The sequence below is a fragment of the Thermobia domestica genome, chromosome 5 (genome assembly GCF_964235325.1).
Source record: "Thermobia domestica chromosome 5, izTheDome1.hap1.1, whole genome shotgun sequence".
In the NCBI taxonomy this organism is placed as follows: Eukaryota; Metazoa; Arthropoda; class Insecta; order Zygentoma; family Lepismatidae; genus Thermobia; species Thermobia domestica.
Window position 1 is genome coordinate 219,226,858 of NC_137458.1, and position 23,257 is coordinate 219,250,114.

Sequence of the window (23,257 nt, forward strand, 5' to 3'; positions counted from 1 at the left end):
TTTTGGGTTTCGATTTATCGGATTGCTTGAATATTGTGTTGGCAACATTGAAGATAACGGATCAAATGTAGATAGGCATGCTACAACTTGTTCTTGAGTAATCATATCAATAGCCGTTTGATTGTATGTTGTGTTGCGTTATCTGTCGCGTTTACAGAAAAAAAAAAAAACAAATACATGGTGCTTATTGTAATGACATTACAAAGTTTCTTTTCATATTTTGCATATTTCTGCAAAGTAAACAGGTAATATTGGAAGTCGATTTCGTGCAGGTCTTGAATCTGAAACTAATCATTAATTATTGCATGCAGGTTTACTTTTGCACATCATTTGAAATAATTGTTGGAAAATTATAATTCTTTCACTAATTTCCTTCTTATTTACTAAATGATTTGGGTGACATTAAAATATTTCACTTGCTATAGATATTATTCAAGGAGGTCATCAGAATTAATTTTTGAAAACTTGCGATTCTTTTACAATTTGCGTATACATACGGCGTCCAGGTGTAGCATACATCATAAAAACTACAGTGCAAAATACAGAAACTAAAGTATGATAGTTGGCCACTAAAAAGCATGAATACTCTGTAACCGAGTTTGGGTGTCCGAAGCGAGCAGGCGCGTCAGCAATGTTGAGTATACGCGTACGTGTAGGTAGTAAACACGTTGGTTTTGGCAATGATATGTTTCAATAGCACTTGTCATGGTTTCATACTAGTAATACTCCACTTGTAAACATAAAATACAAATTTTGTACTTTGTACAGAAATACACCATCTGTGGAATAAATTTATCTTTCATATGCATTCACTTATTCTATCTGTCGTAAAGCACTTGTAATGAATTTACATAATAACCACACACTTTTAAGCCTAAAATACAGCTGTATAATTTCGTATTTAATTCTATCGCCTGTATAAGTGTATTCTTTATAAATATGTATTTTCATGAAAAGTATTGAATTTTATCTATAAATCTAAAATGTGGTGTGCCAAAAGTAACTCAACAGCAATTATTGATACACCTTTCATTATGAAATAAACTGGTAGTACCATTAAATATTTTTTTTTTGTGGATGGAATTGTATTACTAGGCGCAAATTGATTTCAGGAGGACCTAACCTTGATGGGAATAAATACAACACATATATATATACGAAAAAAAAAGACGAAATGCGAAAAGCACTGACCAATCTGTGTTAGGTGTATAGAAAAACAAAATTGCATCAAACGTGAGCAAACAATGGCGACAGAAATACAATTTATGGTGCCATAAATACATAAATTAACTATATACGAGGTGCATACAAGTTATAACACTTCCATTTTTTTGAGGACTGGTACGTAAAAGATAGAAACGTGCTGTTTATTTTAAACACGTGAGTACTGGTTTGTCAATGTGGGATAAGAAATGGAAACACCGTACGGCACAGAGACTTTTAGCGGCAGGGTTAAAAGTGATGACTTTTTTTTTTATATACGATTCATTACAAAAACTGCGAGTAATCATTAGTTTTCTCCATTTGCGTGGTGCAACACAGCTTGAAATTCATCGCCAGTTGAGTTCTGTATGTGGTTATGGTTTCATGGATATGTCTAATGTGCGTTCGTGTATCAGGTGTATCAACGGATATATCACTCAACTGGCGATTAATTTCAAGCAGTGTTACATCGCGCAAATAGAGAAAACGAAGTTACACGCTGTTTTGTAATGAATTGTAAGTATCAAAAGCAGTCATCACTCTTACTACTGCCTCTAGAGATCTGTGTGCCATACGATGTTGTCATCTCCGTTACCACGAAATGTTACGTATTTTTAGAAACAACAGCACTTTACCAGTCCTAAGAAAAATTGTGTTGCACCTCGTATTTATTTATTTGGAAAAGGTATTGTTTTCTAGGGAAAGTTGCAATTGTGGATGCAGATTCGTTCTAGGGAGCTTATACTGTTATGAGTGCCATAAAAACAACAGTGCGAACCACGCATATGAACCTTGCTAGGTGACTACTTAAAGTAGGACTTGTACGTAAACCCAGTAAGGGCAGATGGAAGCTGGTGAGACGCGAGGTAGTATGGGGTTGCATCCATAGGGAACTAGCACGTGAGCGGCGGTGAGTATGCGATTAAACGAAATTGGCGCAAAAGATATATTAATTTGGAAATACCTATCTAAATCAACGATCGCATATAAGAAAGAATTTTTTACGTTATACTTTCATATTTTTACAGGGACAGCTCTCGAATACTTAAATGGTTGGACATTTTGAATGAACACACTGACTTCATGCTTGTCGAACACCTTCACAATAGCACATCGTGAGTTAGTGCACTGCCTTTACGTGACATCACGTAGCAATGAATTCCTTATACATGAATATGAGCATTAAACGTTTGAATTTTGCTATGAGTGGTTCTGCGTGATTGGATGTGGCACAGGTAAGAAATCAATGTATTTTGATTACTTACGCATTGTTGTTTTGAAATAACATTAGATATTTGGTATATTAGTTTTAACAGTCTATGGTTCCATAAACTGTACTAGCACTCCTCACGCGGATGCATCCGTAGGAAACGGGAGAGAGTGGATATCTGTGTAGACAAATATAGTTCATTGCTACGAAATGCGTTGAATGTGAGACACTTTTCTACATTTGTATACTTACGCATCATGACATAGCACATTGACTTCACATATTTCATAATTTGTTTCTTATTTACTGTAGTGTGGTTAGAAGTATACACTTTCCATTAGGTATTTGCACTTTTTATGCTTATCACAAGTAAGCATACTGAAGCCCATACTTATGTTTTGATAACTTATGTATTGTTCTTTCCAAATCACAAGATATATTTCTTCCGCAATTTCTTAAAATCTATGCTTCCATATTCTGGACCAGCACTTTAGTTTAAAATTGTGTTTTTCATGTTGTTTGATTGAAACGTGTTACCACTTACTCTTTTAATTTTAAAATGTTTGTTTAACAGGAAGTTACACACTTGCTTAGTAATTATCTAATATTAAGATTGCTTTGTATAAAAATACTGAATTCACCAAGACGAGATATTGTTCCATCACAAACCAAATAAAATTACTGCACAGAAAATCGTTCATAATTACAATCTTTCGTTCGACTAGGTTGTGTTGTAATTAATGACAAACAACATTCTTTTCGTTCAATTTGTAGACCTATTATTGTTTTTTCGAACTTAAACAATTCAGATTCTAGTTATAAAGTAATTTTCCATATAGTTCGGCAATCAGTTAATTTGGTATTAGTCTGGTATTTTTTTTCTGTTAACCTCCGCAAGCTTGTTCAACATGACAATAATTGTTTATTAGAAAATTAGATTAGGTGAGATCTGGTTAGTTTAGATTAAATTTTGTTTCTTTCACTTATTTCATTCTATTGGCGGGAGGGGGGAGGTTATCGGAACTTAACACTTAATCTGTGTAAATACAGCGAAATGATTGGGTTTTTGGTGATTTCATTTCTTAGACTATACACTGAACTCTTTATAACCCTCATTCTTTCATTTGTCCTTCCATAGAATTTTATCGAAGCGAATTAGGATCATTAACAATATATTAAGAATTTTGTTCAGAATGTTGGAGTTGGTTTCCCATTAGGTCTGAGATTTTCAGCAACTTTTGGCTCTTGCATGTATAAAACAACGGATTTTACTTTGCATTTTCTAACTTCTGAAGATTTACCTATGATTGCACTCAATCACCTTTTTTACATTAATGCAAGATGCCTACTATTTGTTTATGTTTCGAATTTTCGTTATTACTTTATTTTGTTTTGCCCCCATCAGTAATTATCCACATACAAATTTTAAAATCTAGTGTGTGAAAATGAAAATGGTTTTATTTGTGGAGACATTATATGAAATTTGCTCAACTACAGAAATTTTTTCACTTTATATTCGACCATTCTTGACAGGTACTCACTCATCTTAAAAGATGCCGTGCCGCCACCACCGATCATGTTCTATTGGACGTTGGACCCCATCATTATGGATTATAACACGACAGCACGGTTTCCGTCGCGGCAAACTCCGGCTCAGGATAGCCATGGGAATTCTGTTCCACTCCTCCATGCGAGCCTTCCATAAACCATCCAGTGTGCGTGGGTGGCGTTGCTGAAGACGTTTAAAAAATCCAAATGCGCAAAACTCCATTGGACTGGCATTTGGACTTTTCATAGGAATATCTTCAAACGAATGACACGAATTCCTATATTCCGTGCCACGTCCTAATAAAAATAGTGATATTCTGGCTCAATGACTCGAAGTCTTGTCCATATGGATCATCACCTTGTTTACGCGCTTTCCATACAATTGTGGGATGTTTCTCTGATAGATAGGTGTCAAAATGGGTTATTGGAAGTATCTTGCATTCACCTTCACGGTTTTATGCACCTTGTACATCAACAACGTATTCTCATATCCGAATCCTGTAACAACCATAAAGCCACGAGTTCTCTTCACAGGAGAACAAGGTTGCTGTGCTTCTTGCCGTCAATGTCACTGTATGTGATCGCCCGAATGTAACCAGCAGAAGTAAGATGAATATATAGTTCATCCATTGTGTCAACTTTCTTAAATTTGGAACACGCCAGGCATTTTTCATACAGTTTCCTGCAGTTCATATTACCTTCGGCAATGTGACGCGGTAGCAGGTGGTGTAACGGGCCTTCCGTATACACTTCAACCTGAGGCGCTTACAGCATATTACAAGTTCGTCAAGGCAGAAAGATGAAACTCGGTACATAATCTCCTTACAAAAGAAGAGTTAGTGATTCCCGTTCTTTTTGAAAATTCCTGCACTGAGAAAAATTCATTATCTGGTGAAAGGTATATTGTACAAATATACGGAATCTTCATATTTACTACGGGAATCTGTAGGGGGCATGCGTTACCCAATGTTACATACTGTTCCCGCTTAGATGTTATGTTACATCATGGCGTTGTGGAATGTCTGATATCTAACAGTCTTCCGTATATTACATATGTATATGTATGTTACCTATGTCAGCTATATGTTACATACATCTATCTGTATGTGGGATCCTGACCGCCTATATACAGTTCTTTAGCTCGTGAAAGCACGTTTATTCAGAATACTTATACAGAAATTACGTATGAAATATACTTTTTCAGTTATACGTTTGTTATACGTAGTCCGAAAATTACAGGATTTACACATGTAACCTATATTTTTACATAAGCCATATACGTTTTCTTTTTTCAGTGCATTTTAGGGAGGGAGAGGTCATTTTCGCATATTCCTTTCTTTATATTGAAAGCTATGTTGCCTGTTGTTTATTATCGCATAGGGAGGAAACAGTTGAATAGAATAAATGCACAGTAGAGCCCGGTTACTATTACTTGACCATCGAGCGGGTGCGGACGGCCGATTTTACAACTAAAGTGCAAGCAACAGTGTTTCTAACTGGATTATTTGTAATTAATCTAGCACAGTTCCTTTAGTCCTGTTCGTAATAAACCACTTGATGCATAAGTTCAAGTTAAGACAAACGCCGCCTCAAAAGTTTTGGAAGTTATTTTCAGAGAACATTCTAAGTGACCCATTAAAAAATAATAAAAAAAAAACATATTAAGTAGGCAAAGACTTTCGAATAAACTAACCTCAGTGTTGTACAAAGAAACACTAAGAACTTTGTAGCATTCGAGTGTAAGGAATTTATACTCCTCCTATTAACAAAACTTCGACATTAGTCTTTGTGAATCAAAGTTATACATTTGGCACCTCCACTTCCATTGTTTAAAGCAAGTTCTACTCTGTGTTTTTGAGAAAAGATGTCTTGAAATTGCGACGAAGTCAGACCATGCAAACTCCGATCGATTGTCTAAGAAGTATTGAGTGACAAAATTCTTTTGCATTCGAATTTTAACTTTTCCATTTCTACACCTTACTTGTTCCTGAAATATCCGTTTCAATGTCATTTCTATGTAGTGACATGTTATAATGGTAAATAAAATTGCATATATTGTTATAGATAATATAAGGACGCAATGAAACGTTAATACTGGTGGAAAACTAGTAAGAACTGATTCATAACAAACGTGAACCGGCTCTGCTCGAGCTCTCTCATCCTCGCTCAGGTGAACTGAGCTAACAGCTCGAGCAAGTTCGGTTGGCCATCAGCTCGTGTGGGCTCAGCTCAATTGGCTTGGTTCATCGGTTCGCTCGAGCCGGCCCGGTTGGTGAGCTGCTGGCTCGGCTCACTTTTAGTTTCGGCTCGTGGTGACTGAGCCGCTTCACCCATTGACATCACTAGTCCGTTGAGAGAGAAATTGATAACCTTTAACTTCCTCTGAAGAACTCCTGTATCCTCCTCTGATTCAGATGAAAGTAAAGGTAACTTTCTCTGGTGTCTAACCTGTCACTATTTAGTATGGTTTGGTAATAAAGAAATTCTAGTATTTCTTCCACATTTTAAAAATTTTATTTGAAAGAAATATATCCCATGCTGCATTGGGGGCGGACGGGGAATGATTAAAGTAGGTACCTGACAATTGAGGGTTCCTTATAATCAATGAAATTCTTTGAAAAAACCTGAATTACGTGTTTAAAAAAAAACATTTTCAGGGTAATTCTTTCAGCCATTACGTTATTATAAGATTAATGCTACTTCTGAAACTGATTAGTGTGAATATGTATTTGAATAACAAAACGACTCGCGTAAGTTTTCGAAGTATCAAGTTTGAAAAGAACGAAGTTTGTCTTCCACTGTTATCTTATTGCTCAAAGATATCGGTGATGAAATAATTGGCCGAAAATCACGCGGACGCTTCTTACATCAATTCATGAAGAAAATGAGTGCTAATATTAGGTATTTAAGTTCGATATTTAAAAAAAGAACTACGCAACTCCTCGCAATCACGCTTAGCACTCTTTAATACTTAGAATTGAATAAAAATATAATATGTTAAAGACCTGTCTTTGAATTTCATAACAATAGACGACTTTTTAGCTAAAGCAGAGAGAGGGTCGGGTTTTACTAAACAAGACCGTACATCGAATATGTTTGACCTATAGGCAACTTATGTTGACAGGCTAAACTCAGTCCTCTGAAGTCAATCGACAAAAGATTATTTATTACAGACAGAAAGTTAACAATATGCTTCCAGGTTTCAAAATTATATTGTGTGTGAAAGCGGTTAGTTGAATTAATTCTTTCTCACCTGAGAGCCAGAATCTAAGGGAAATTCAGAGGAAGTTCAAGGAGGGGAATTTCTGTCCTGATAAATAACAGCTGTGAATTTATTATGTGCCGAAGCAATGATATTGAATACTTCTATTACAAATTTACTGAAGGGGTGGATTTTGATAATAGTGAAAGTGAAGGATTGTAAAATTAATTTTTGAGCTCCCACTGGGAATCGAAGGCAGAACCAAGTGCAGCAAAGTCATATGCGCTAGCCATTCTTTTTAAAGCTAACTGATTCACCGAACATACCTCATTAACTTGTTTAACTACTTATTTTATACGCTTTTAATAACCTAGAACGACAGGAACACGAACACAAAACATCGAGGACAGGTAAAATTCCAAAGGCTATCCACCGGGAATTGAACCCGGGACCCCGTATACCAATGGCCCACGTGCTAGCCACTAGACCAGTGGGAGGGCAGCCAATAGACCAATGGAGAGGACTTCCACAGTGGAAACATTGAAATTCTTCTGAGGCCAAAACTCAGAAAGTAATTTATTTGTCAACCTATATAATGCACTTAAACACAAGCATCGTGAGCCTTAACCTTAACTTGATTTAAACTTAATAGTTACAAGGTATTGCGGAAGTTATGCCTGCGTTTTAAAGGTTGCTTCTATTTTATAATGTTATCAAACAAAACGTAATTTTTTATACAATCTGCTTAATACACGGTCGAAACTCACCAAATTGTCAATTGTGTTGTATTGCTCTTAAACTGCTAATTCTCATACATATGTCTTTACACACAATACATTTGCATTCAATACTAACTATATAGTGCAGTAAATGAAGCTCGAGTTTAATGAAGAAAGAAACAAGCTGAAAACTAGTACAGATGTTGGAAATGATGTTATAAAGAACACACTGAACGTCTCCTGAAATCCCACGTGGCTTTCGTCGCCATATTGGAAAATGCTCGCTGGAAATATCAAGTGAACAATACCCAAATAAAAGTAGCAATTTCTTCGCTATGGTTGAACATAAAGATATAAACTTAGTATCGCTTTATAGAACATAGATAACGCAATATTTTTATAGCGAAACAATTTTTCATAAAACGTAAACTTTTTTAAGTATTTAGCTCTAAATTCTAAAATTTCGAAAACTACAGTTAAATTGATTTAAAATTTTATTGAATTGAGGAAGTAAATATTAACAAGTTAAAATTTGACATAGATGTTGGTAAAGATTATTTAAATGACATACTAAAATCCTACAACTTCTTCGTCCGCCATATTGGAAAATGTCGGAAGTAATTGAAAGATGATATTTTGTTAAGTGAAATATGAAATCTGAACCGGGCTAAATATTTGAGAATCTATAAATGCAGTTGATCCGGATTCAATTGGGATCAATGCTGCTGCCAGAGGGGACATAATATGACGTGTTTAAGGTTGTCTTTCGCCAACTTGGAATCAACTTGTTTATTTTAAATGGCAACATGGTTGTATTACATATTAAGCAACATCCTAGTTCGAAGAGAAACCAAACGGTAAAGTTGTTTTTCAAAACATTCAACAGTTTTGAAGTTGTGAACAGATTTAGGATATTTTATATGTGGAATGCTGTGAAATGTGCTGTGGAAAGTTTCGAATTGAATTATAAAGTAAAAAACAAGGTTTTAAAACATCTCACATTACGTATTCTTTAATAACTAGGAAACGAGAGGGCTAAGACATATAAGACAAATGCAATCACATGGCATGTTCAACATACCCACCGTTCTGATCTATGCACATCCTTGTCAATAGCTTTAAAGTGCTCCCAAAGCAAGAAATCCAACGGAGTTAGATCGGGGTACTTTGCTGGTCACTCAACTGGTCCATGCCGACCTATCCAGCAACCGGGAAAGTGTTCACCGAGCTATCGGTCACATTACGACCATAATGGAGCAGTGTCCCCATCTTGTTGCCAATATTGATGAAATCACCCTTCCTCGTTCATCAAATATGGCATAACAGTGTTTTCAAACATTCTCCATGTGGTGCAGCATTCGAGGTCCCATCAATGATAACGGATCCAATAAGTTTATCGCCCCATATTCCATACCGCACCATTACCTTACCTGCACCTTGCATCATTCATGCAGTTCTCCAATGAAGATTTGTATTAGCCCAGTACCGATATTTTTTTTATTAATCTCACCTGAAGTTTTTGTTTCAACTGTAATTTTTAATGGTGCCACTTTTCTATTTTTAATATTCTTTGAACACTTTTAACACTAACATTATGTTCACTCGATAGACGTGGCACATTCTTCGCAGGACTTTTTACCAATACACCGAATACAACTGCTGATATATCTGGATCAATTGCATTTCGTGGTCGTTCTGATCGAGGTAAATCATTAACATTTGCCGTTGACCTGAATTTGTGGATTAGTTTTCGTACAGAACTGTCTGTCACCGGCTCGCGATTAGGATGTCGCTCTTTGAAAACTACTCTTATTGCTCAACTGCGTCCTTCAGCCAAAAGGATAATTTCGATTCTTTCTTCTCGAGTTAGCATCCTCTCCTAACTACAAGAAAAAGTAAAGAGACGGTTCCCATTTATACAATGTTCCGCGCACAACTAAATTTAAGTCTAAATGATAACATAATTTATTCTAAATCCATTTATAACTTCAAAACCGTTGCAGATTTTTTTAAAAAAGATTTACTTATGATTTTTCGGTACTGGGGAAAATGTTCGGTACTGGGTTAATACAAATCTTAATTGGCAAGGAGCAGGAAAGGTAATGGTGTGGTGTGGAATATGGAGCGAAAAACTTACTGGATTTGTTTTCATTGATGGGACCTCGGATGCTGCACCATATGGAGATCTGTTTGAAAACACTGTTATGCCACTTTTGTTGAAGGAGAAAGGGTGATTTCATCAATATTGGTAACAAGATGGGGCTCTACCCAATTATGGTCGTAATGTAATCGATGACTTAATGAACATTTTCCCCGTTGCTGGATAGATCGGCATGGACCAGTTGAGTGGCCAGCAAAGTACCCCGACCTAACTCCGTTGAATTTCTTTCTTTGGGGGCACTTTAAATCTATTGACAGTGTAAAATTAATGACATTTTCTACCTGAAAAGGAGAATCATTACGGCATGTGAACAAATATCACCAACTGTGCTTCGCAGAGTGCACAAACACTGGGCCGCACTTTCAAGGATGTGCATAGAACAGAACGGTGGGCATGTTAAATATGTCATGTGATTGCATTTGTCTTATGTGTGTTGGCTTTCTCTTTTCCTAGTTATTAAAGAATACGTAATTTGAGATGTTAAAAAGGTGAAAAATTTTACTTTATTACTTTTATTAAAAGTTAAAAATTTTTACTTTATTATTCAATTCGAAACTTCCCACAGCACATTTCACACATAACATATCGTAAATCTGTTCACAACTTCAAAACTGTTGAAAGTTTTGAAAAAATAACCTTGCCGTTTGGTTTCTATTTGAACTAGGATGTTGTTTAATATGCCACAGAACTATGTTATCATTTAAAATAAACAAGTTGATTCCAAGATGGCGAAGACAACCTTATACAAGTCATATTATTTCCCCTTCGCACCTGCATTGATCCCAATTGACTCCGGATTAACTGCATTTGTGGATTCTCAAATATTTAGCCCGGTTCATATTTTATTTTTCACTTAAAAATATCATGTTTCAATTACTTCTGACATTTTCCAATATGGCGGACGAAGAAGTTGTGGGATTTTAGTATGTCATTTAAATAATCTTTACCAACATCTATGTGAAATTTTAACTTGTTAATAGTTACATCCTAAGTTTTAAAAAAATTAAATCAGTTTGTCAGTAGTTTCGGAATTTTAGAATTTAGAGCTAAATATTTCTAAAAATTTGCGAGTTATGAAAAATTGTTCCTTTATAAAGATATTGTGTTATCTATGTTCTATAAAACGACACTAAGTTTATATCTTTATGTTCAACTATAGCGAAGAAATTGCCATTTTTATTTGGCTATTGTTCATTTGACACTTCCAGCTTGCAGTTTGCAATATGGCGACGAAAGTCACGTGGGATTTCAGTGGACTTTTGATATGTGTTTAGAACGATCATTCCCAACATGTATACCAATTCTCAGCTTGTTACTAATTTGTTCCTTATTTTTTGGTAATTTGAATACACTAACATAACTTATGACGTTCTTTATTAAGCGCAAATAGATTAGACTACTTATAACATCTAAAGTGCAACTTTTAAAAGCGTTAGATACATGCACACTGACACTGTCCGCTCTTCTGTCCCATAAATATGTATAGAAACAAATCATTAGACTGTATGCTTGGTCGGTTTTGATATTCTGAAGTTTATTTCTAGTTAGTCCTTATTGTTAATACTTATGCAATTTAGGACTGTGCCATATGTATAATAAGTAACATTAAAAGTGATTTTTGTTGTAGTGTTAATACAGTATAAAATTTTCTTTCTTGTTATAACTTTCACTGCTCATTTATCATGCTTACGAATCATGTTTTTGGCTGCAATCATAAAATAAATATAAAATTTTCACGAAATATGGAACTTCACAGTCATCTCATGAATACAAAACCCATTTTGGAGTTACACACTTGGCATCCAAGTACTCCATATGATCCTGGAAGTGCACATTCATTTCGTGAATATGAGATATTATATGAAGTTTTGGTTTTAGTTATAAAAAACAAAAGCCGTAGCGCATAGGCAGAAAGGTATTGTAATATCATCTCCATATGACAACGATGCACGTGTTTAACAACAGCAACAACAATGCAGACGACAGGTGTCATCAATAAACATGTGATCCGAAAGAAGACGAAGGTCATTATCGCCCCGAGGTCTCCTGAGGATAAGGTATATAAGAAGCTGTAATACCTTTGAAGCCATGAATCTGCTCTGGACTGGTCACCTTACCTGCCTTATCTTGGCTGCATAGGGCTCTAAAAACTTGCCCTCTCTTGCTTTCGTCTGAGCCCCGAGAGCTCCTTAGCACATGCTTTTTCCTGCGTCTGAGAATTCCGAGTCACTGTATTGTTGCACCTGAGTCCTGAGAGATAGCATATATTCACCTCTAGGATGTGACTGTGCCCTCAGGTTCTCCCAACCTTTTCCCTTAGCCGCGACTGGACCCTGGGATATCCCTAGTCTTCAACACCAAGTTAAGGGACTCTATATGGTCTTCGGGCTACCTTTAGAATTTTATATTATAACATAGTGAAGTTTTTAAATAAAAGATTTGTGCCAGAAAGCCCATTTCTGTGTGGCTTTATGTGTCTCTACCAACCTGCTTCCTGCAGAAGCTTACAATATAGTTATAGTACTCGCGCCCAGTCGTGAAGTTTGGGTTCTAAACCAATCATAGAAATATTTTGCTTGAGCTCCAACACATCGGAAAACTTCGGTACAATTCTTGGAGCCGCTTCCCGAGCGCACACTTGGGGAAACGTCAAACAGCTGAAATTCACCAACAATGTTGAGTTGAGTTGATTTTGAGTTTAACGTCCCGTTCAGCAGCGAGCCTATATGAGACGTGGAACGACTGATTAACGTGGAATCCGAACGAGATGAGCCCCGCCGGGAATTGAACCGGGTCTCCCAGGCCAACACCAACAATGTTGCCAAACTTTGAAGACATAGTAAAGTAATATTTAAACAAGCATTTAAAAATTACTAATAATAACATTCCACAACACTAACCAGTGTAACAATTATTCTAAAATGGTAACAATAACACGAATAGTAACAACGAAAATATAAGGCAATAAAAAGGCAATTAATAAAACGGAATTTGGCGCCAATCCGACAACACTGTACTCTCGGAAGATGTTTTCCGTGTAGCGTGAGAGAAGACAGTGACAAAATCTGATGGGTGGGGGTTGACGAATGGAACACACCCTCGCGTTCTATTGGGTGGTGAAATCGGTAGATCTAGGTCAAGCTTCACGAGTCGGCGCGAATACTATAGTATTTGTAGCATAAATAATTTTCTTCCATGAATTATGTTTTGCAACAATAATAATAAATTGTGAAAAGTATAACGATTCTATGTTTTTTCACACCCGCTTTAAGAAGCTGTTTCACATAGTTAATGAACTTACATGATTAGAAATTACATACCGAGGAAACTGCAACAACTTGTTATATGTATTTTAAAGTAGATGGTCGTTCATGGTCTGATGATAAATGAAAGGATTCCTGTGAAAATTACGAGTGTGTGAAAACGGAAAAAATAACTGGTCCAGATTAGGTTTATAATGAGTATGCGTAAGACAGTCGGCAAAGATCATATATGTTGAACGAGAGTACAAGGGATTTTTCACATGTCAGCAGTGATTCCTACAAACTATATGAATACAATTTGGGCGAAAATAAGTTGCATTGAAAGATTTCCTCTTCATAATACGTAATTCCGTGTAAGACAATAATTCCAAGCACAGAAACAATGAAAGTCGCCGAATCACAAGCTGTTCCACGTGTTGCACAATGATACAAAAAAAATATAGCTTCAAACTACCGATTTATTCTGTTTCGTACAAACTATCATAACTATGAAATACTCACTGTCAGAGGTACCTTGTACGGTATTTGTGCAATGCAGTATGTGTACACGAGACAGTTCACATTCTGATATTGTCGATCGTTGAGCGCATTGCAAAGATGACTTCGAGGAACTAAAGTTTTCCGCGTGTGGTCACTTGAAATTTCGGAGGTGACTAACGCAGCTATATTAACACGAGCAACAAGTTATTCGGTTGTCGTGGCTTTTGCTGCTTACAAAAGGCGTTTCCTAACCCTTCCCCCCCCAAAAAAAATCAATAGGCTTGAGGTAGAATGAACGAGGTGGTCATAACACAGGCCTTTCTCTCCCAATCCAACGATCTGGGAATGTTTCATTTAGGCAGGTCTGCATATCCCTGTCAAAATGTGCAGGTACACTGTCATGCTGGGATCACATTTCCTGTCTTATGTTTTAACAATTTTGGGAGAACATTACGTAAAAATAAAAGATACGTACTCCCACACAGGCGGGCCGGTAATAAATAAGGTCCTACCATAAAATTGTCTACTATACCGCACAGCACGCTCACACTAAATCTCTGCTGCTGCTCGTTCACTAGAGTTGCATGTGGATTTTTACACCTCACACATGACCCCCGTGAAGTTAGCGACCAAAAGTTTAATAAATCGATATTTTTTTAGAGTTCTGAGTAGCACTCAAAGAGTTCTAGAGTTTTTGCTAGGTTAGACCAATAGTTCTAGGTTAATCAAGATTTTATAGCGATTTTAAAGTTTCGCTGCTAACTTCACGCAACACCAAAAATCTTAAAATATCTATATTTTTTAGAGTTCTGAGTAGCACTCAAAGAGTTCTAGAGTTCTTGCTAGGTTAGACCAATAGTTTTGGGTAAATGAAGATTTTATAGCGATTTTAAAGTTTTGGTACTAACTTCACTCAACACCAAAAATCTTAAAACCTCTAGATTTTTTAGAGTTCTGAGTAGCACTCAAAGAGTTCTAGAGTTCTTACTAGGTTAGACCAATAGTTCTGGGTAAATAAAGATTTTATAGCGATTTTAAAGTTTCGCTGCTAACTTCACGGAAAACCAAAAATTTTAAAATCTCTACAGTATTTTTTTTAGTTCTGAGTAGCACTCAAAGAGTTCTAGAGTTCTTGCTATGTTAGACCAATAGTTCTATGTAAATAAAGATTTTAAAGTGATTTTAAAGTTTTGGTGCTACCTTCACGCAAAACCAAAAATCATAAAATGTCTATATGAGAGAGTATAATAAGTTAACGGACTAATTTTAATTTTGTTAGAATAAAAAATAATTAAATTTTCATTGGGCTTAGTTGAACCATTCTTCAGTGTAGTATGTAAAAATATTACTTTTTAGATAACACTACTTGCATTTAATATGCGATAATTTTGTATAAAAATAAAAATTGTACCTTTTACTAGAATGAGATAATTTCTAAGGCGGAACTATGTGGACTGCTCGATGGTCACCTTAAGCTACTACTTCCGCTACGTATACAATTTCAGCTGAAAACAAATTTATTTTGTTATATTGTCAATATAAATTTCATTTTGTTGTTTTCTATATACAAGGAATAAACAATAACGGAAACAATATATATAGTATTTTTATGGTGTTTGCTGCAGAGTTCTTGTTGACATTGTTAAACACAAGGATTGTGGTCGACATTGTTAACAAAAAAGTCGGGCGACAAAATTACTGTTTTAAAATTATAAACAGGTCACAAAATATAGAATAATGAGCATTAGCCAATACTGACAATTGTAAAAACATAAAAAGACATTTAAGATTTTCTGTTTTGGATGAAGTTAGCAGCGACAATTTAAAATCGCTATACAATCTTTATTTACCCAGAACTATTGGTCTAACCTAGCAAGAACTCTAGAACTCTTTGAGTGCTACTCAGAACTCTAAAAAAATATAGATATTTTAAGATTTTTGGTTTTCCGTGAAGTTAGCAGCGAAACTTTAAAATCGCTATAAAATCTTGATTTACCCAGAACTATTGGTCTAACCTAGCAAGAACTCTAGAACTCTTTGAGTGCTACTCAGAACTCTAAAAAAATGTAGAGATTTTAAGATTTTTGGTGTAGCGTGAAGTTAGCACCAAAACTTTAAAATCGCTATAAAATCTTGATTAACCCAGAACTATTGGTCTAACCTAGCAAGAACTCTAGAACTTTTTGAGTGCTACTCAGAACTCTAAAAAAATATAGATATTTTAAGATTTTTGGTGTTGCGTGAAGTTAGCAGCGAAACTTTAAAATCGCTATAAAATCTTGATTAACCCAGAACTATTGGTCTAACCTAGCAAGAACTCTAGAACTCTTTGAGTGCTATTCAGAACTCTAAAAAAATATCGATTTATTAAACTTTTGGTCGCTAACTTCACGGGGGTTCACACATGGCTACTGCTAGTTTCAGGATTGTCTCTGATCATTCACTTTATTTAAATTCAACTCTCCACATGGTGCGATTTCCTCCTATTGCACGTAGAGAAATTGAATTATCTCTCGAAGGCGAATATGGAGGCGTGGAAAAATGAAGGGAAAGTTACTGTCCTTTGAGGGCGACGTCACGATTTAAACGCCTTGTCTCTGAGCTAATTCCCCTTGACTCTCCATAAATGAGGTGCATATCTGTCACCTCGTGGACAGGGTAATCTTTCATTGCGCAGGTATGTACAGATTAACAGAAACACCAACGTCTACAGTTTTACACGACCGTGAATACCTGGACACAACATTCTGCCGTTCAACACAACACTTTCTACCCTGTTATACAGCAATTTCACACGTTACACCAGAGCGTCGAACTATGTATATCAAAAACAAGTTGCTTAGATACCTACTACTACACAGCCAGGCTAATTGACGCCATTCCGCAACAAAACTGCAAGACAGCCTTATGCGAGCCACTCGCAATTGGCACACAAATGAAGATAGTTCCATAATGTGCGACCAGGGGTAAGGGGCGGTTTACAACTCAAAGGGAAAGGCCCCTCGAAAGTATCCATGGGAGAAATTCATTTAACGGATAAACCAAGTATACTGTCTCAGCACATTTCTTTGTATCGTTATGCAACGTGAACATCTCGTTTCGTTCATTTTTGTTGCTTCTGTGCACAGAAGTATCATATTTCACGGAACTACATACTACGAAGAGGAAACTCTAATGCAGCTAACTTTCGCCCAATATGCATTCACGCAATATTTCGTAATCCCTGTATCATGTGGAGAATCTCTTGCGCACTCGTTAATCATATAATTATGATCTTTGTCTTTTCGGATATTACACGTTATGTTTCTTTACATACAACCTGACTGTCCTATGCACAGTCGCTTTAAACCTAATCTGGATCAATGTTTTTTTTTTTTTTATTTTCACATACTTATAACTTCGACAGGAAGCTGTTGATTTATTATCCGTCACCAATAGCCCAGAAGATATAACTGTAATACGTTAAATACTTCGTTTCATTTAAATTCTCCTTCCGAGAGTTTATTCTGTACTGAGACAATATAGATCAATCACGCATGTGTATATCTCTTTGATTCGAATTTTAAGTGTTCTTCTAACTTGTATAAAGTACTATTATTTTTGATTGTTGAAATCTTGTTCTTGTTCATTTCCCTCATTCAACGTTTGATAAAGTACTGGAAGGAATACTCCAGTTCTCTCGGTTCACCCTTGCGCCGCCACTGCTTTATATCGATTGTACACTAATGGCATTTGCGACTAAAAATAATGGACATTCTCTTCTACCCAACTTTGATAATACGTTTTGTTCTTGAATTATACTAGGTGTTTTTACTTTTTTCGACAGATTTTCGGGTGATCAAGGCGGCGAAAGGAGGTACTTTTACACTCAGGTTGGCGTATACTTTTCGTTTTGTCTCAGAGTCAGGAATCAACTCCCTACTTATGTTATATTAATTAAGCTACACTCTGTATATATACGGGTGAAATTTTATGTATTAAAATCACCAAATTTGTTTTCTAACGTAAATAGCTAAATTGTGAAAATGTCTTTACTAGAGAAACACTTTTGGATTCCTGTAGTAAATTTTTGTCAACAAACTGAAGCTAAATATATACCAATAAATCAATATAGCCTAGCTAAAATTTAGAAATACAATGGGCACTGATTATTCGAACACCGCTCTAAAACACATTAACAATCAAAATTGTAAACAAAGAGCTTAAAATAGCTTGAACCACTTGATATCGATTTCGTACCAAACAGACCTACATGCTAATTGCTTTAGTGGCTTTATACATATTTTTTAAAAGTGATGGTACCCTTTACCTGTTCTCTGCCAATAACAACTCTATGAATGTATAATGCATAGCTGGTATACAAAAGAACAACTAAAACCAGTTATCTATAATGTGGTGTTTCGCAGGGCGCACTGTATTCTTCACGGGTTATTTATCAACATTAATAGTATGTATTTAATGTGCAGAACTGTGCTATATAGAAGAATAAATAAAACCGATTATCTTTGATGTGGATTCGCAAGGGCGCCTTATGTAAAGGGCGCACTGTACCCTTCATGGGTTCTTTACCAAGAGTAGCAGTATGTAAATTATTAATTGCACAGAACTGTGCTATACAGAAAAATACATAAAACCGTTTATCTTTGAAGTGGTTTCGCAAGGGCACCTTGTGTAAATTGTGCACTATACATATCACGGGTTCTTTAACAGCAGTAAGAATTTATTATTAGAAAAATGTAGCTTTATTTATAATGTAATGTCGCGGAGGGCGCAACGGGACGTGTCCCGATGGGGCAGCACGGGCCTGTCTTCACCACACTCACTGTTACTATCATGGTCACTAAATAATTCAAAATCAGAATTTGCATCGGGAACATCCAGTTCACTTTCATAATCATAAAATTGTATGAATTTGACTCACAGAAACTGTTTCGCGCTCTGTTATGTTCTAAAGTTGCTCAAAACACCAACTGAAATCTTGTTCGTATATACACACTCAAAAAATATCGAATAGGTAATCACAATAGAAAAGTAAACTTACTACAAAATTTTTGACATAGCAAAAAAAAAAAAAAAAAAAAAAAAAAAAAAATTACTTGAATGGTCGGGGTGTCCGACAGGCTCACGTGAAGTTTAGAGCTCTATTAAAAGCAAATTAACAATAAACCGAACTTGTTTTCAACACTAGCGTCTCTTATCGAGAGTTTCAGGAAGATATACGAAGTTACAACTCGAACTACTAACTTTAAGTTGAAAAATTTATTTATATTATAAGAAGATGGGTCTCACAGACCCGGCCCGACCGTTCTAGGGTTAAGAATGAATAAAATTCGCTTAGTAAGGTCGGTCGGTGACAGAAACATGAGAATATTAATTAGTTTATCACCTCAGGCTGCAAACAATATCAATAATATAGCAAATTAGTTCACTTCAACTTTGTCCTAAGATATTCAAGCTTATTAAAATGATTGATAATAAATAAATAAATAAATAAATAAATAGCTTGCTTTTTAAATAAACTTTAAATTCTGTTACCATTCTTAATCTTTGTGTTATTAGCAACGTCGTGCAGATTTGAAAAACATGCATCGTATCTTTCGCTAAGCCGTTTACCTAGTGAGCGGTGCAGACCGTTTCCCCTGTAGCGACCTGTGAGTACTAACATGGTGGTCATTGTTTTAAGCGCACGAGTAGCAAACCGGGATTCCATAGCAAATTTCGATTAGTTAGAATTGTCGCACGAGCGAAATTGTTCTGCGTAATCAGCAAGCTCTGAAGTTTGTTTTAGAGCAATAATAATAATAATTTCTAAAAATCACTGGAAATGTCTATTGTGATTTTGGTTGCAACCATAAAATACCGGTATATGCAATTTTTTTTTTATTATTAGATATTGACTTGCAAAGTTCTCTCCTGGAAGAAAAATACATTTTGGATTTACACTATTTGACATCCAAACGATACACAAGACAATCACGCTTGAAAACGTGTTCCTTACATTCATCTAAGTACTATATATACCTTCTTGGGGACATAACTATTTTAGGGAAAATAGATTTTTATATAATAAAAGCGAATCAAATGTCTTGCTTGAGATTATGAAAGATTTAATAACTCGCCGTGCGTAGATTAGTTATTTATTATACATGTTCTTATTATTTGTAGTTGAAATATGGGTTTTGAGACTGGAAAATTAAAATCGAAGGTTGTACTTGAAACAAAGCAATTACGGGCTGTCTCAGAAAACTATTCATAAAAAAGAAAAAAATTAGGAAAAATTTAGGAATAGTAAAAAAATTGTTTGACTCCGCCTTTATTTGTGTGAACAATTGTGAAAATTGAAAATAATTCAAGAAACAAATAGACTAATAAACAACCATTTTGCGCATCCAATTAGGTAAATGAAAGTAACAAACTTGATGGTCAATCAGTACCAATGACGTAGGTAGGACGCGGCTTGAACTCAAGCCATTCGCATTTAGCGCAATCATGCCGAAATGAATTCCGCTTTCATGAAGTGTATTCGAATTTTCCGTCGATGTTATGATGCTTTTATAGAAATTGTTTGTCACGAAAATCAAGCATTACACAAATATATATATATAAAATTCTGACATCCTTTAACTCTTTATTTCTTTAACTCTACATAAGATATCAACAGATTTGTTATATATATTATATTTTCAATTTTTTAAATCCTTTTCCTTACTATATGCATCATAGCTTATCATGTGCCATTGCAAATAGAGTGTATTAACAAGAAATAGGATTTTTAATTATTATTGTTACTTTGCTCCTAATAGGAGCATTGGTAATGTGCGTGACCTCATTACATCAAGAGGAAGCGAACTCAGATCCAGAACGCCAAAAATAAAACACTATGTCTGGAAACCAAATCATTGACAACTCATCACCCAGTTGAAGCAAGTTATCTGGCTGGCCATAGCCTTACATGATTAGCTCTATGAAGTTTATTGTAGTATTTCATAGAAATTTCCACAGTATTTCATGCAATTCGTCTCACCTCTGTGTAATTAATGCTTTACTTCCTGTTGCAAGAAGTTATATGAGGACGCCACTTAATGGTTGTTGTATACACACACACACACACAAATATATATATATATATATATATATATATATATATATATATATATATATATATATATATATATATATATATATATATATGTGTGTGTGTGTGTGTGTGTGTGTATAGGGTGTTCGAAGAGTAATGGAAAATGTAACCAGTTTCCTGGCACCAAAACAAGAAAAAAGTTTATATGGCATATAGTCCGCAAGTTGACAGGGGCATAGCTAGACAGCTTCGAATGTGTGTTGAAAGGAACTTAACACTTAGAGCAAGGGATTAGCCTACTTACAAAATCACATTGAAGATTCGTTTGAACAGTTACACAACACACCCGAAGTCATGGGATGCATTTCGAAACTCATGAGCAGCACGTTGCTTAGATTTGGGAGGACAGCACTTTGAATATCTTCTGTAGGCATGTTTATTGTTAGCACGTACGACCTAGTAACTTGTAGTGCAACTGTTTGTTAGATACTACTTTAGAAATATAGTGCATTGCTGTGTATTCTGCCTGTTATTACATTACGTTACATGATTAGTTACACTTGTTTTTATTTCTACCCTCTCTCTGCAAGTTTCTATTTGGTATACTACTTTCCATTGCTTCCTGAGATAATGCAATCGTGCTCAGTGGTCTTTACTTTTATTCCCATTGTACACCCATATCCAAAATGATTGTCACATATCTATAACTGTCTTCTTGTAAGAATATAATTTGATAATGATTTTGCAGTGTAGCTTCAATAATTATACTATGTGTATAATGAGGAAAATTGCATAGGAAAAGAATTATACATACGAAAATTAGAATGAGTAAAACAAAATGATGCTAAATGGACAAGAAAGTTTGAGAGATCAGAGAAGTTGTCGGATAATGAAGATGGCAGGGGTTGATGTTAATTCAAATCGGAGGGAAGAACGAGCAAGACAAAGGGAAGAACAAGAATTAGAGCGTACACGTCAAGAAGAACAAAGACTGAAAGTTGCAGCCAGTACGTCATGCGTGGTTGCAAGCGACATTGATGTCAGTGACAAATATGAAGATTACGATGATAACGATTACGAGATTGAAATTCCTATGTACTACAGAAAGCAGCTACAGGAAACTCAAACAGCACCTGGAGAACTAGATCTTATTGATGCACCTAAAAAATCATGCATTCTTCAAACCATGCTCAGCTCTTCAGATGTTGCTTCAACCTTAGATCTATCAACTTTTCGAACAGAAAATTTACTATACTTGCGGCAGCGGTTGGAAAACCAGATGGCCAAAATCTCGACGATGGAAGGCTGTCACTTTCCGCAGTGAAGCGAAAGCGAGAGTCTCATCGGGAAACCATTGATAAAGCTGTGTGTGAGAAACTTCGTAACAGTGCAAAATTTCCCTTAGTCTTGGAGTGGGATAGTAAGGTGATGAAAGATCGAACAAATAAAATGAATCAAAAAGCAACTGTGGATAGACTTCCAGTACTTGTGACAGGTTATGGTGTTAATAAAATACTAGGTGTTGCCAAACTACCCTCTGGAACAGGAGAGGTACAAGTAAAAGCGATGCACCAACTTGTTGTTCATTGGGAAGTGCTGGATGACATTGTGGAAATGAGTTTCAATACAACAGCAGCTAATACAGGTAGGATGAGAGGTTTATGCATTCTGTTTGAACAACGTATTGGAAGAAATGTGTTGTATTTAGTTTGCAGGCACCACATTCACGAACTGATCATTACCACAGTATTTGACACTTGTTTGGGCCTGCTAGAGGTACAAATATTATACTGTTTCAATGTCTGCAGGAGTCTTGGCCAAACCTTAAGCATTATAATTTTAAGGCGAAGGAAGAGGAACGCCTTACCATGCCATATGTACGAACACTGAAAAATGAAGTCATGTTTCTACAAAATTGTTTTGTACATAAGAAAGATAATAACTATGTTCCCCGTGATAATTATAAAAAATGGTAGAGCTTTGCCTGTTGATACTTGGCGAATTTCCAAAGAAAGAGTACTGTTTCAAGTCACCAAGTGCTAACCATATGGCTCATTTATGGTGACCAGACGTACTGATTTTCGCAGTACAGTACTGTTTTTCAAACAGCTGTCCTGCGTATTGTGAAGACGCCTAGAAATCGAGACATGTCCTTCTCTTTTAAAATGTCCTGCGAAATGTCCTGAGTTAATTTATTGGCAATATCTTAATGTTTCATTCTTTACTCACAAACATTTTGAATCACAGGCACTCTTTTCTTGAATGGTGAACCGCTATGTTTTTTAACACTCCTCAAAAGGAAAGGAGAAGAATCAACTAACCATTGTTTTGCAAATACATTGATTTTATTTAGAAGGCTTGTTGATTTATCGGTAAAGTAGGAAAGGTTTCTT

General features: G+C 35.6%; 1 long non-coding RNA gene across 4 annotated transcripts in view; it reads left to right on the plus strand.

Annotated features, from left to right (window-relative positions):
* The first annotated feature begins 66 nt into the window (after nucleotides 1–66).
* LOC145684771 (uncharacterized) overlaps nucleotides 67–23,257 on the plus strand; it is a 67,987-nt gene continuing 44,796 nt past the window's right edge. For 3 of the 4 annotated variants that reach the window (XR_014131391.1, XR_014131390.1, XR_014131392.1), the window contains exons 1-2: nucleotides 67–245; nucleotides 2,232–2,438. This is a non-coding gene — a long non-coding RNA (uncharacterized LOC145684771). Of the gene's footprint in view, nucleotides 246–2,231; nucleotides 2,439–3,946; nucleotides 5,117–23,257 lie in introns of those variants that run through there. The other variant, XR_014131389.1, reaches the window with a different exon arrangement.